Raw genomic sequence first — 14258 nt, 5'->3', positions numbered from 1 at the left:
ACGTGCGTCCACTGATGCTTGCTCTTCTTTTTTCTCAATAAATGAAGGCATTCATTCATGCATTCCTATGTTACTGCAGAAAATAGCGTGTCTTTATCTACTTAACCACCCTCTCTCTCACCTGGACTCTCCAATCGCAAAACAAAGTTCCGGTGTTGCAAATGGCTGGGCGTCACATGTACAATTTTCTACGAATGGCCAGTAGCACGGTGGGCAATTTTCGGTGGGTGAGGAGACAGTATATAGAACACCTTCTCTGCAATATCCACACTCAGTGCTCTGCTTCGTGAGCTACTCTTAGCCGCTACTACGAAGTACGAAATGAAAGAAACCTAGCTGGGCTGGTCACGGACAGCTCTATTTCGATTCGTGATGCGTCGATATAAGATATATATATTTCTTATATAAGCCTAAATGACAGCGATATAAGCGAGGTGAGTTACGCTAGTTCGTTGGTTTTGACTAACGACGCTCTTCACGCAGCACTTTCGTCTTATGCGCGTTTGCGAACGGGAATAAAAGACAGGAGGGTAACACGCCTTCCTGAAATTAAACATTCGGAATAACTCTTTGTTTGACGGTTAGACATATGTTGAGGGCCCCCGATACGAACCACCTGCAAGTCTGTATCAGCTTGCAAAGAGGAACTCAGATTAAACGTTGTCAGATGATAGGCTTTTAATTATCACAAAGATATCTTTATTGAAATTCCTTAGCATGAGGTGAAAGCCGACTAATAAGCATTTATATTTTCTGTGTTATTAAAACGTCCTCTTAATAAAAGGTTGCTGTGCTTTACAGCCTCCTAAATTAGGTTATAAAAATAAATTGATGCGGTAAGTGTGTAAACGCAGACGCAAGAAAAGGCCTAGTCCGTTTCCAAATATTCACTCAATGAAGATGGAGCGCCTCTATACTCTCACATTGTAGGGATGTCAAGAACAAAACACTTCCAAAGAGTGAGTCACGAATATATCTCATTATAAGGTGAGCTTGCGCTGGAAAATAAAATGCTCAAAGCGCAACGATGGCTGCGCGCAAAGTGCTTCCTCTGATTCCGATCTACGGATCAAGGCGTCAGTTCGTCAGACTAAAATGCTCGTACATTGCAGCGCAATCGCGGGTCCTCAAATGTGACGGCGAATGTAGGCCAGTATTCGCTTCACGCGCGCAATCTGATAAGATAACGCTCTTTCGCTATTGAATCCGTGACAACATACTAGATATTAGAAACACATGCAGGTGCATCTTGAGCTAACTGATAACTTTGGAACTGTGGTTAGACGTTAAAAAAAAAGCTCCCCCCCCCCTAAAAAAGGAATACAGTTGCTTTCAATATTAGCTGAAAAACAGCGCTTGTCGTTTAAAAAGGGCCTCCAACACTGCACAGCGGCGCCGACATACAGGAAATTCAAGCGCGAACTACCAAACCAGCGTATCGTGGTTCAATGTATCCCAATAGTCCAGGGGCCAGTTCCACCACGGCTACTGTGTCGGAGCTCATATTTCATGTCAGCATTATTTGTCACAAAATCACAGTATTTTTTCTTTAGATCTTATCATTAGACAGCTAAAATACATCCAGCGAAAGGCTCATCTTAATATTTCAGTACTTTTCGTTCTAACGTGCACATCCGTGCTAATCCATATGTTACAAAGTACTGAAAATGTACCCAATGCTTTCCTCCAGGCAGCAGTTTTTATTCCTTATGATGCCAGGAAACCGAGCCTGATGCCATCAACGCTCAGGCACTTAATCGGGAGCGAACACAATGTTCTCGCACACCTTGTGGGATGTACCGTAGCGCTGAGGTGCTTCTTGTATAATATATAAGAATCGGTTGTAAAGGCAGTCGTGCAAGGTTGGGCACATGTGCTTAAGCTCATGAAGTTGATTTGTGCCAAGATAACCTGTCCAAGCTTTCACACTTACTTTATAAGAAGTCTACAACACCATCAATATGCCGGCTGCTTTTAACTGCACGAAACAAAACTATTGAAATGATACAAACAATGTTAACATCATTTTATCATTCCAGTGTTCAGATTGGTAATCTCTAGATGCGGAGTAAGTTGAGAAGTTGTTTGCGTAATTAACAAAGCTACGTTAATTAAATTTTCAGTAATGGTTCTTACGCGGCTAAAGAAAATGAGAAGTTTGGAGCCCGTCCTCGAGATTATGCAGCCAATCGAAAAACTTTCGACTAAACATGCTTCTGTAAGAGCCATACAAACAAAAATTTTCCAAGTAAACACTCTTGGAAGGCGTAACTGACTCAGAAAAGGAACATCTGTAAAGCCACAGAAAGAGCAGCAGTTCATGACGGGACACAAAGGAGGAACCACACACAAACTGCGCTAACAACTTCAAGCGCTGTTTATGTGATAATGAAGCAGCTAGACCGTCAGTCATTCCTTCCAAACCTGTAAAGTCAACCTGACCACATCTAGCCTTTCGGGATGCTGTCATCAATAGTATGGCCCCGCGAACATATTCCACGTGGCCTTATAGTCGCCTTCCATTTTTATTCATGCTGTTTTCTCGAAAGCAAGCAGTTTAAAGATTTGGTGCCAATGCGGCAGTGTACGTGTGCCGCCGAAAGCTTGCTTGGTCGCAGAAGCGATGTATGACGGAATGATGGTGCAGATTTAGCGCGCCGCTGGCATCAAGACAATGCGCGGCCACCGAGGGAAGGAAGATAACGAAAGTGAACAGATTGGTAGCTGCTCACGGAGCCGTGCCGATGGGGACGGTGCCATCATGACGAAATCTGAGCCGGCGATATTGATGGATGCAGCGTTTTTGTTTTCTTTTATTCTTTTATTCTTTTTTTTTTACAGCGAAGTCGTTAAGAGGAAGCTTTAACATGGGCCCTACTCCGACTCGGCCTATTCAAATACATGTAAAACGCCGAAACGCTTTTCTTAGATAACCCCTGGACCGATTTTAATGAAATTTGTTGGATTCGGGAGAGAAAGGTAAATTCTAGTGACTATTGGAAGCGGAATTTCTATTTAGGGCCTGAATTTTGGTAAAAGATATTCAACAATTTCAAAGTGCGAAAAGTACACAAGCACGAAGTTTACAAATTATTAACTCCAGATCAAGAACTGATATCGCGGTTCTGTAAACAGCATCCATTAGACAATTCCAATATGCCGATTTATATCTTACGTGAAGTCGTTCCGTTGTGAACAAGGGTTGTGGAAAAGCTGTATTTCCATATTACTAAATTTTTAAGATTCATGCGTAATATATCAATTTTGTCTGCTTTAGATGTGCTGTTAGATGCAATGTACATAATTTTGATATCAGTTTTCTTTGCCGAAAGAGAGTTGTAAACTTGATGGTTTCGTTTTCTTAAAATTTGCAATTTTGGACAATTTGAATAAACAAATGATGACCTAATTGAAGAATTCGAAACCAACAGACACTAAATTTTACGTTCTTGTTCTAAATGCAACAAACCTTGTCAAATTAGATGCAGTGGCTGTCGAGAAAAACGAATTCTCCTTTTACATTTATTTAGATAGGACCATCAGAGCTAAAGCTTCTTCTTAAGGGCTACTTTCTCCACTATCGTGTCCGCGTGTAGAGCCAAATCCTGAAGGTAGCGTAATACCGGCCCGACCCGCAGTGGTGGTGAAGCATGCGTTCAGCGCTCCCCATATGTGGGCTGATCCCGAATGTAACGCCATGCCGGGGAGACCCGCGGCGGAGGTAAAGCAGGCGTTAAGCACTCCCCATACTTGGGCCGATCCCGAAGACAGTGCAATGCGGGGCCGACATACGGTGGAGGTGCAGTTCACCATTAAGGGACCCACAAACACAGCTTTGCAGGTCATGTTTCTTCACAGAGTGGAAGGGCACTGAGATTTTTTAGTTATCCGCGTTTATCCTGCATGCGTCTGCGATGAACACAAGAAGCAGGTATGCCTGAGAAATCTAAGGTGGTGGAAGCAGGTGGTAGCGGAGATGTTAGCATACCCAGCCCCTGCACATACTTATATCTGCATTGACATGGGTTCGTGGTAGTGATAGCGACCAAAGCTCTACTTTTTCTGCGTACTCTAGTCATTGTGAAACTAAGGATGTGCTTAGCATGCCCAGTCACTGAATGTAAATTGCAGCAGTTACGAATGATGGAATCCCACTGAGGCTGATTGTGAAGAAATCTTCCTTTCTCTGTCCACTCTCGCGATGGTAAAGCTAAAAATGAGGAGGAGGCCTGACGGACACAACGTTGATCGTCACCATAACAGAATGGATGGACGACCTGCGGAAAGGACAAGGCACACCAAGTTTTTAGCACTTAATTTGTCCTACAGTAAAGCGCTACAATGGCTAGTATGCCCTCATGGGAATGGTAGACCGAACTGCTTCTCACTGCTAACACTGGACTGATACTAAGAAAATACTCCGTCCGCAGGCACCACGCTACACTGAAATTAGCAAAACAATGTCAGTTTATAAACTGATATTGCCAATCATCTGGTGTCCTTCTTGTGTGTGTGGAGGGCATCAAGGTCCTGGCAATGGAATGGTAGTATTTTTGTTTTTGCTGCAGTTGCACACAAACAAAATTCTTTGAAGTAATGCGACAGCGATCTACCGGCGGAGAAGACCAATCCACAAATTAAAAATAATTGCTGGTTTCAGATCTTCCAATTTACTTTGCGCTTAGCTACCATCTGTTATATTTTTCTTTTTGTGCTCTTCTAAAGAAGAAAACTCCACATTACTACAATATCAACAACCATACACAAAATAGACTGGCTTTGAAGCTGTGACCACGCACCGCACTTTTCTACATTTAGCACATGTAGTATTGGGCAACACGTTTGAGCAAAATGATTAGGTTTTCGGTCAAAGCACTGTGACAGGCGGGAAAAACTCGTTGTCATGCCCGGTCGAAACAATACCATCTGAAATCTTATTTACTTATATTCATTTTTGAAAAATCACTATAACCGTTTATACATTTGCTTCGTATGAGTTATATACTAGCTTGCCTCGTCAATCTCAAAAATCTATTCTCTTCTCGGGAGACGGCCTTCGTGAAAAACGACGCAACAAGACAGTAAAACATCCAGCAAGGTTCTATCCAATGATTGGCGAAATAGTGCGCTGAGAGCGTGTCGACTAGCGTGCGAGTGAAAGTTGAATTATGATAGTTGTCAGCTTGTGTTGCCTCTAGCACGAGCGAGTAGTGTTAGCAATGACATTGGTGTGAAAATGGTCAGCTCAGTCTGCGATTGGTTCATGTGATCTCCGCATTGAACGTCGCAGTTGTCACGATGAGAGTACTTCTGTGACATTATCAGCCCAGTGGGCTGGGAAGGCTCGAGTGGTAGCTCACCTTGAGGAGTATTAGGTAACAATTATTAATATACATACTTTGCGATGATGAAAAAGATGCAGAAACACCATTGGTGTTGTCTAACTATTCCTAAACAGGCCCCCCAAATTTCAAGTTGGCACACCCTCAAATTAAAATTGGCCCATCCCCCAATTTTAAGTCGGCCACGCCCGATTTTTTTTCACCCAGCCTTAAACTTGGAGTTGGCCCATCCCCAATTTCAATTGGGCCACCCCTAATTTTCAAGTTGGTCCACCCACGAATTTCCATATATCGTCCCCCCAAATTCCAGTCGACGCACCCCAAAATTTAGGTTGGCCCACCCCCATATCGCCTCCAAGTTCAGACTGACCGACCCCAAGATTGCCCCCACATTTAGGTAGGACCAACCCTATATCACCCCCAAATACAGATTGGCCCGCCTCCACAACACCACCAAATTTATATTGGCCCACTCCAATACCACCTGCAAATCGAGGTTGACCCACCCCCATATCAGCCCGAAACTAATGCTCGCCCACCCCTCGATCACCTCAAATTTAGGATGGCCCACCGCAAATCGTACCCCAATATAGGTTAGTCCACCCATCACCTTCCCCCCCCCCCCATTTCAGCTTGGCCCAGCCAAACATCAACCGCATCGTTAGGTTAGCGCGTCCCCATGTTACCTTCAAATTTGGGTTGGCCCACCCCCACATCATCCTCAAATCCAGGTTGGCCCACCCCATATCAGCCCCAAACTTAGCCTGGCCCACCCGTCTATCACCTCAAATTTAGGATGGCGCTCCGCAAATCACTCCCAAATTTAGGTTAGCCCCCCTATCCCCCCCCCCTCGATTCAGCTTGGCCCAGCCCCATATCAAGCCCATGGTTAGGGTGGCCCACCCCCCATATCACCCCCAAATTTAGGTTCTCCCTCCCCCGTATCATTCCCAAATCCAGGCTGGCCCACACCCATATTCCCCCAAACTTAGGCTTACCCACCCCTATATCACCTCAAATTTAGGTTGGGCCTTCCCCATATCAGCCTCAAATTCAGCTTGGCTCACTACCATTTCACCCCAAATTTAGGTAGGGCCACTCCCATATCACTGCTAAATTCACCTTGGCCCAAATTTATGCTGATGCCACTTCCAATTTCAAGTTGGTCACCCCAACCCTTCTTATGAAGACCTATATATTTATATGGGAAATGCGTCAAGCTTTTGGCGTTACAGGTACGATATTGCACGATTTTGCTACCAAATTGCTGGGGTACTCGACAAAGAATGCTGCGCATTAAAAGCAAATGCACCGAATGAAGGACATTTATTCAAATGGTTTTTTTTACGGCCACACCTACGGATTGATACCACTTGGCTGTAGGGAACACATTAACAGTAGCTACTAATCCAGGCGCTGCACATCTCCTAGTTGGTGCATTTCTTATTTGGATGAGTATTTAGAAATAATTAACGTTCGGGCAGCGACTCAGCCTAGCAGGCCCTTTGTTCCACACGAATGTTGCATAGGAATGGCACTGGCCACCGGGTAACATTGTGGCACAGCTGGACGTCATTCGCTCGGAGTGTGTGCCATTAAGGACAGCCGAAAGTCGAAGAAAACGGACCTTCCAGAAGAACGCAATAAGAATAGCCATCTTGTTCTTGCAGGTTCCACGCTACAAAGCACGAAAGTTTTTTTTTTCGTAACACAAAGCCATGCGCAAGCTTCTTGTTATGTTGTCCAATGAATAAAACCTTCATAAAAGCGATGACTTAACAAATGAACACGATACTGCTACGTTTTATGAAGGAAAAACAGAAAGCATAATATTTCAAGAGCACCACTGGAAAACCAGAACCGAAAGCAATTCTTGAGTTTTATGTTTATGCCATTTGGTAGGAGACTACAAGCCCTATGCGGCTTTCAAAAAATGCGCTGCTAAAAAACCGAAACCGAAAGCAAATCTTGGGTTTTGTGATTCTGCCATCTAGTGAGAGACTACAAAACTAGGTCCTATGCTGCTTAAAAAAAAAAACGCTGCGAAGGGGGAATCGAACCACGGCCGCCCGTGATGCGGGACGAAAGGTGCTCGCTATTCTACCACTCGGCCACGGCTAGCTTTTTTTGTCTTTATTACCGACATGGCAACAAGGCTACAAAACAAGACATTTTAACAATAGACAACGGTCACGACAACATCTCTGCCATTGGTTGGCAGTCACAGGGCTAAAATCGCTTAAAATTCGCTAGCTCAGTCATCACACTGAGCCATGTTGGTTTTTCTTTTTGCAAATTATACATTTCCTTAATATGACAAATGCTTTCAATGAAGTATTCTCTAACAGGCCGGGCATTTACTTCGGCATGTCTCACGGCCATTCTAGTTTTCCATAAGCTATGTAAGGACACCAGCATGAACATGTCATAGGGTACTTTGTCTTCATTTAGAGTAGGCAAGAAACGAATCCCGTATGGTGTAATCGGCAAGTCCTTCTTTAGTGTTCTCTGTAATATGTCCCAATGGAACACAGCATCCCAGCAGTCTAGAAAAATATGTTCTATTGTTTCGGGTTTCCGGCATAGTAAACAGTTGACGCTCCAAGGCACGGAAAGACCTTTTTCATCTAGCCACGGTTTCACAGGTAAAGTATTGGTGTGGAGCTGGAAAAAGAAGGACTTTACCGATGGGCGTACTGGCATTCGTTTTACTCTTTTTAGTACGTCCTTTTCAGGTCCAATGCAGAACATCGAGCGATACAACGGCACCGGCAACATTGTGTCTACCAGGTCCTTATATAAGCGCTTTCGTGGTACCCTACTTAGGTATTCCATGGAGAACCGAACCTTTAACAGCTGAAACGCCAAGACTACCTCTTTTAGGAAACCACGCGCTCTGCCTTGACTGCACCGATGTGACGATACAATAAACTCAGGTATAGCTTCGCTCAGCCTTGTCTGAAACATAGTTAATAAAAATGGGTCATTTTGGTCCCGTAAGAAAACAAACCGCGACACAATCTGCCTAATGAACAAATGTGCCAGACCTAATCCTCCATTTTTAACCGAACGAAAGAGATTAGTGCGACTGGTGCGCTCCCAGCTTGAACCCCATACAAACACTGCAAGTACTCTGTGTAAACGTTGTATGTTAGCCCTTGACATGCACAACGCTTGGAGCACGTAAAAAATTTTGGCAACGGCAAACAGGTTGCACACTGTCGCACGAGCAAACATAGAGAAATTGCGGCCTCCCCATTTAAGTGTACCTTCACGAACCCTTTCAGTTTCGGCATTCCAGTAATCAACGGCATCACGGTAGTGCTCAAGCGGCACCCCCAGGTACTTTGCCGGCGTGACTGTCCAGCGGATATTTGCAAACGTACTCGGATGGTCTTCCCAGTTGCCGATCCATACCCCTAGGGATTTATCAAAGTTGATAGCACTGCCTGTCATTCTGCAGTATGATAAAGCCTCTGCGACCGCGATTTCGATGCTTTCTTTATCCCGACAAAACAACGCGATGTCATCCGCGTATGCCAGCACTTTCACCTCCGCGGACTGCACTCTGAAACCCGATATTCTGTTGTCATTCTTGATTTTCCTACAAAGCGGCTCTAGGTAAATTGCGAATAAAAGAGGCGACAAACCACACCCCTGGCGCACAGATGACCGGACACTAAAGGATTTGGTAACCTCCTTGTTTATAATGAGGCTGGCGGTACAGTCTTGATAGCACATCTTTACCCCATCCAAGATCAAATCCCCTACCTTTATGTGTTCTAGAATACTGAAAAGAATTTTATGGGCCACACGGTCGAAAGCCTTCTGCATATCTAACTGTAACATGGCACAGTGTTCACCTAGGTCATTACAGTATTCTAAGATGCTTCTGGCAATATGAATGTTTGTGTAGATAGACCTCCCTTTAATGCCGCATGTTTGATGCGACCCTACTATTCTGGTCACCACTCCCTGTAATCGCTTTCCCAGCACTCTTGTAAATATCTTATAGTCTACATTCATTAGTGATATCGGCCGGTAAGCGTCAACAGCTAACAATTTTTCTGGGTCCTCTGATTTCGGTATCAGGACTACGTGCGATGTCCGAAAAGAAGGGGGAACCTGTTTCTGCGCATAGGCCTCCTTAAACAACCGTAACAGGATCTCACTGACATCACTTTTGAAGGCTTTATAAAAGGCCGCTCCGAGTCCATCAGGTCCCGGAGACTTGCCTACAACTAAATCATCTATGGCTCCTTCCACTTCGGTGATGCTCAGAGGCCACTCCAGACGTTTTTGAATGTCTTCCTCTAATTGCGGCATGTTTGACAAAAAGTCCGTCTTGAATTCTTCTGTGACGTCTTTAACAGTCCCGAATAATTTGCTATAATAATCAAGAAACGCCTCTTCAATTTTTTGAGGTTGGCTCGTGATATCGTTCTCGTATTGAATCATTCTGATTTCATTTCGCCTCGCGTATGCCTTTTCGTCAGATAAGGCTCGTTTAGTCGGTGTCTCACCTAGCCAAGCCCTTTCAGCTCGTGCCCTTATAACTGCTCCTTTGAACTTCTCTTCTTCGATAAGCTCAAGCTGGCTTTTCAGTTCTCTTATCTCCTTTGTTCGGCTCCCGGGTCTCTCGCTTTCCACGGTGTACAAAAAATCAAGCTCACGTTGCATTTCATTTTCTTTTTTCCTTTTAATAAATTTCTCTTTACTGGATTCTTCTATAGCACTAATCTTGACGCCTTGTTTAAAGTTCTCCCATAATTCTAGCACGTTGCCATCTTCGGCTTCAATCAAATTATCTAACTTTTGCTTCACGCTTTCGCAAAAGGATTCGTTCATTAACAGCCCATCGTTGAACTTCCACAACTTCCAGTTAAACTTCGATTTTCTTTCTGTGGTACCTACACTAAAAGTTACAAGGCTGTGATCGCTGAACGAGACGTGTTTCACACTATAGCTGCCACACATCGGAACAAGCTCCAGTGCGACATACCCTCTATCTAGCCTTGCGTGACTTTGCCCTTGAAAATGTGTGAATGCAGGCGTGCCGGTAGTACACAGGAAATTACCGACGTCATCCAGATTATATTCTTGAACTAGTGTGTTTAAAAGTAAAGCACTTTTGTCACGCACTGGGAGGTTTTTCACTCGATCGGCCGCGTAACATACACAATTAAAATCTCCCAGCAATACGACTTTCCTGTCACATTGTAAATGTTGATTTACTGTTTCAAAGAAAGCCACACGCTCACTTTCAGTGTTTGGGGCGTAGACACATATCACGCGCCAACCTACATTCAGAAAGGAAAAATCCACAAAAACCAGTCTTCCACTTTCACAAGAAAAGACCCCTTCTTCTCTAATTCCCAGGTTGTTTCTAATGAAGATAGCGCACCCCGCAGAAGTCCCAACAGCATGTGATACACAAACATTGTATCTATTGCGAAACTGCAGCACCATGCGATCCGTCTGTTCCTCAGTTTCTATCTTTGTCTCCTGCACCGCTGCTATATCAACATCTGTTTCTAAAAAAAGCCGGCTAAGCTAGTATTGCCGCTTTTTGGCACAAAGACCGCGGACATTTATAGTAGCAAAACGAAGTGCAGTGTTTTGAGCCATTATTATGTTTTTTGAAGGACAAACGAACCGCATGGTACCCACCTAGTGCATCTGTGGCCAAAGCTGCTTTCGCCTTTTGCACAAACCTTCCGCAGCTGCCATGGCAGCCTTAGGAAGGCACAGTTGATGTCCCTGTCACGGCATTCCATCGTCCCTTGAGTTTGGCTTGGTCACTGCGTAGACTAGGAGAGACGCCGCGAAGCACACGCTCTCGCGGCTACGTCGGCGGCGTCTCCGCCACCCTCCGGTCCGGAGGTATGTTCGGACGCGCCCTCAGCGTTGACCGCCGAATGCTCGCCGCCTTTGGCGGTGGTCCTTCCGAGATCCTTGCAGCCAGGGCCTCATGCTCGTCCAGCGTAGCGTCGTGGCCGCGCTTGGAGACTGAGGCTCCGCTTGTTCCCTCGCTTACTTCCATGACTGCTGGCTCCTCAGGTGACTTCGACGGCGTTGAGGCATCCTGCACTTTCACGACGCCGGTGGCCGACGGTGGCACGACGCGAAGCCACGGCTAGCGAGGCTTCGCCAACGGGTACGCTCATGTTTTTATAGATACCACGGCAATTTTCACGACAGTGTTACAAAAATCGCTTTCGGGAACAGTCTTACGCCATATGTGGAGAGTCGAGAGAGGCATCAATCGAAAGCTGAGTCTGCGGACTACATACGCTGCACTGCGTATTACGATAGACGGGATAGTTTTATTACAGTCATCGTTCTTGCCTAAAAAATCGAGCACAAATTTTCGTCGTTTCCATAGGCTTCCATTGCTAAAACTTTAAGTGCTGTGGGAACAAAATTTTTACGTGTCATAGAGTGATCACTGCATTTGGCTCGCGTGGACTGTCATCCAGAACACGTTTGTCACCTGCGTTTTTCAATAATCGGCCTGCAGCTTTTGTTATTCGCAAAAAACCCGCTCGTTCCATTGAAAACGCGCTAGCTTCGTGCCGGGCCCGCTTGGGGCGCTAGTTGGTACGTGTCCAGAAAAGCTGGATATGATACACAGTAGAGACAATCGCGGCGTCTACAACTGCTTTGGCTACATGAATCATGGACGCCGTAGTAGAACATATTCTCGGCCATGGCTTTGATGACCAGCCTACTGCAGACTCCAGTAGAGAGGGGAGCCGTTGGGTGGATGTCACCTGTAGGGGTTGATGTTAGGACGGTTAAGAATGTCCGTGTTTGGTGCGAGAAAGACGGTGCATCTGTGCAGTCCTGTGTGCCTCTATCAGCCTCTGCGAGGGTGTTGTATACTGCAGGCTGGAGAAGACGCTGTGTGCTGGCGGACTGGGGCAGTCCCATTGCCGCCTTGTACGCCGAGCGGATGCTATTTACCGCCTCTTCGTCTTTGCGGCGGAGATGGTAATAAGGGCATGTGTAGACAAACCTACTAATGAAATAGGCTTCTGTGAGACGGCAGAGGTTGGTCTCCCGCATTCCCCTGCGGCGAATGTCGATGCGGCGGATTAGGCCGTTGCTTTGGTAGGCAGTGGTTCAGATGCGTTGGATGGCTTCCGAGTTCTGCCTGTTGTTCTGCACCAGCATGCCTCACACGCGGATGATCTGTACGGGGGTAGGGGGTGGGTGGCGATGCGTAGTAGCGTGATTGGCTCTTGATGGTCGGGGACGCGTCAGCGAACACGTTTGTCTCGTATAACAGTTCAGATTTCATGGGAGAACAAACGAGACCGTTTGCCTGCACGTAAGTGTGGACGGTGTAGATTGCCTATTGAAGTGAATCTTGTATCTCTCCGTCCGAGCCAGAGTTCGTCCAGAGGCTGATATCTTCAGCGTATATTGAAGACATCATGTGGGGTATGGTGTGCAGAAGTATGGTGTCCAGATAGTAATGTTGAATAGGAACGGGGACAGAATAGCTCCTTGTGGTGTTTCCTGGGTGCCCATGGCGTCTTTGTCGCTGCAGAGGTCTCGAGTTCAGCAGTATGGTTCTGGAGAAAGTTGGCAATATAGTTGTAGGTGCGAGTGCCTAATTTCATCTGCGAGAGGTTGGCCAGTATAGAAGCGTGCGACACGCTGCCGAACGTTTTACCGAGGCCGAGAATGGTGCGTGTCGCCCGGACGGGACCCGGGTCGAGTATGTCGTGTTGTACCTGCCACATGATGTCCCTGGGTAGAGAGTCCAACCCGGAACCCAAACATGGTGGTGGGAGGAGATCCTCATTATTTGCGTGAGTGTGGAGTCTCTTTTGAACTACGTGCTCCGTAACCTTCCCCAGGCAAGACGTGAGCGAGAAGGGCCGGAGGTTGCCCAGATCGAGTCGTTTGCCTGGTTTGGGATGAAGATTAGCTTTGCAGGCTTCCAGGAGTCTGGAAGGCGACCTTCACGCCAGTGGTGGTTGAAAAGGTCAGCAAGTGTTACGGCCGACTGGTCGTCGAGGTTGCGGAGCGATATAAGAATTATTTAGCGTACGCTGTCCTAAGGCGCAGTCGATGAATTACTGTCTCGGTACTTTTCTAAATTTCTACATCCAGTTGGTCGTTGAGTTGAGGGTCCACTTCGTTAAGAACTGATTCCTTAGTATTCCAATAAAATCAGGTTGGCATACAAGTCTTTATTTAATACCCTCAATATGCGTTTCGTGTCAATTGGTGATAAAGGGATGATTTCGATTTCTGCATCTTTATGGGCCGATTTTCCCAATGAGTCCGCCAATTCGTTGCCTGCTGTAGCAGCATGACCCGGGACCCACTATAATATCACTTCATGTTTTCTTTCATTAGCACGAGCTAAACTGTTCAGTACTGCCTATGTTATTAGTGCGTGTTGTTGGCTGTCATCAATGTTTACAAGACATGCTAAACCCAATAAGGAGTCCGTGAAAATTACCTACTTTGTTGGTGTCTCACATGTTTTGATAAAGTAAGTGGCTTGGAGAATTGCCACTAATCCTGCTATTGTTGGTGACGACGTTCTTCCTAGTCGACAAGCGTACTCTACCTGTAAGAACAGTACAATATAAGTTGCAGCCGCACTTTGATTACAGAACCATCCGTGTAGACGTGAATAGATTCCTGGTACTTGTCAAATAGCTGATGTAACGCTAATTGTTTCGCTGCCAATGTGAAAACGTTGCTTTTATTTTTACGCACTTAGATTGGTTTTTATTTTCCGCCCCTGCAGAAGGCATGGTGGGTAGCAGAGGCCTGAGTGCCAAAAACTGATCATGGAAGTCGTGATTTACGCTCCTGAAACATGAGGTGTATCTGTGCACCCGGACGGTTCTCCATCAGAGAGAAAAGTGGGTGCGCAGAATTCTGGGTAGA

This window comes from Dermacentor albipictus, chromosome 10 (assembly GCF_038994185.2).
Source record: "Dermacentor albipictus isolate Rhodes 1998 colony chromosome 10, USDA_Dalb.pri_finalv2, whole genome shotgun sequence".
In the NCBI taxonomy this organism is placed as follows: Eukaryota; Metazoa; Arthropoda; class Arachnida; order Ixodida; family Ixodidae; genus Dermacentor; species Dermacentor albipictus.
This window is presented reverse-complemented; position numbering follows the sequence as displayed.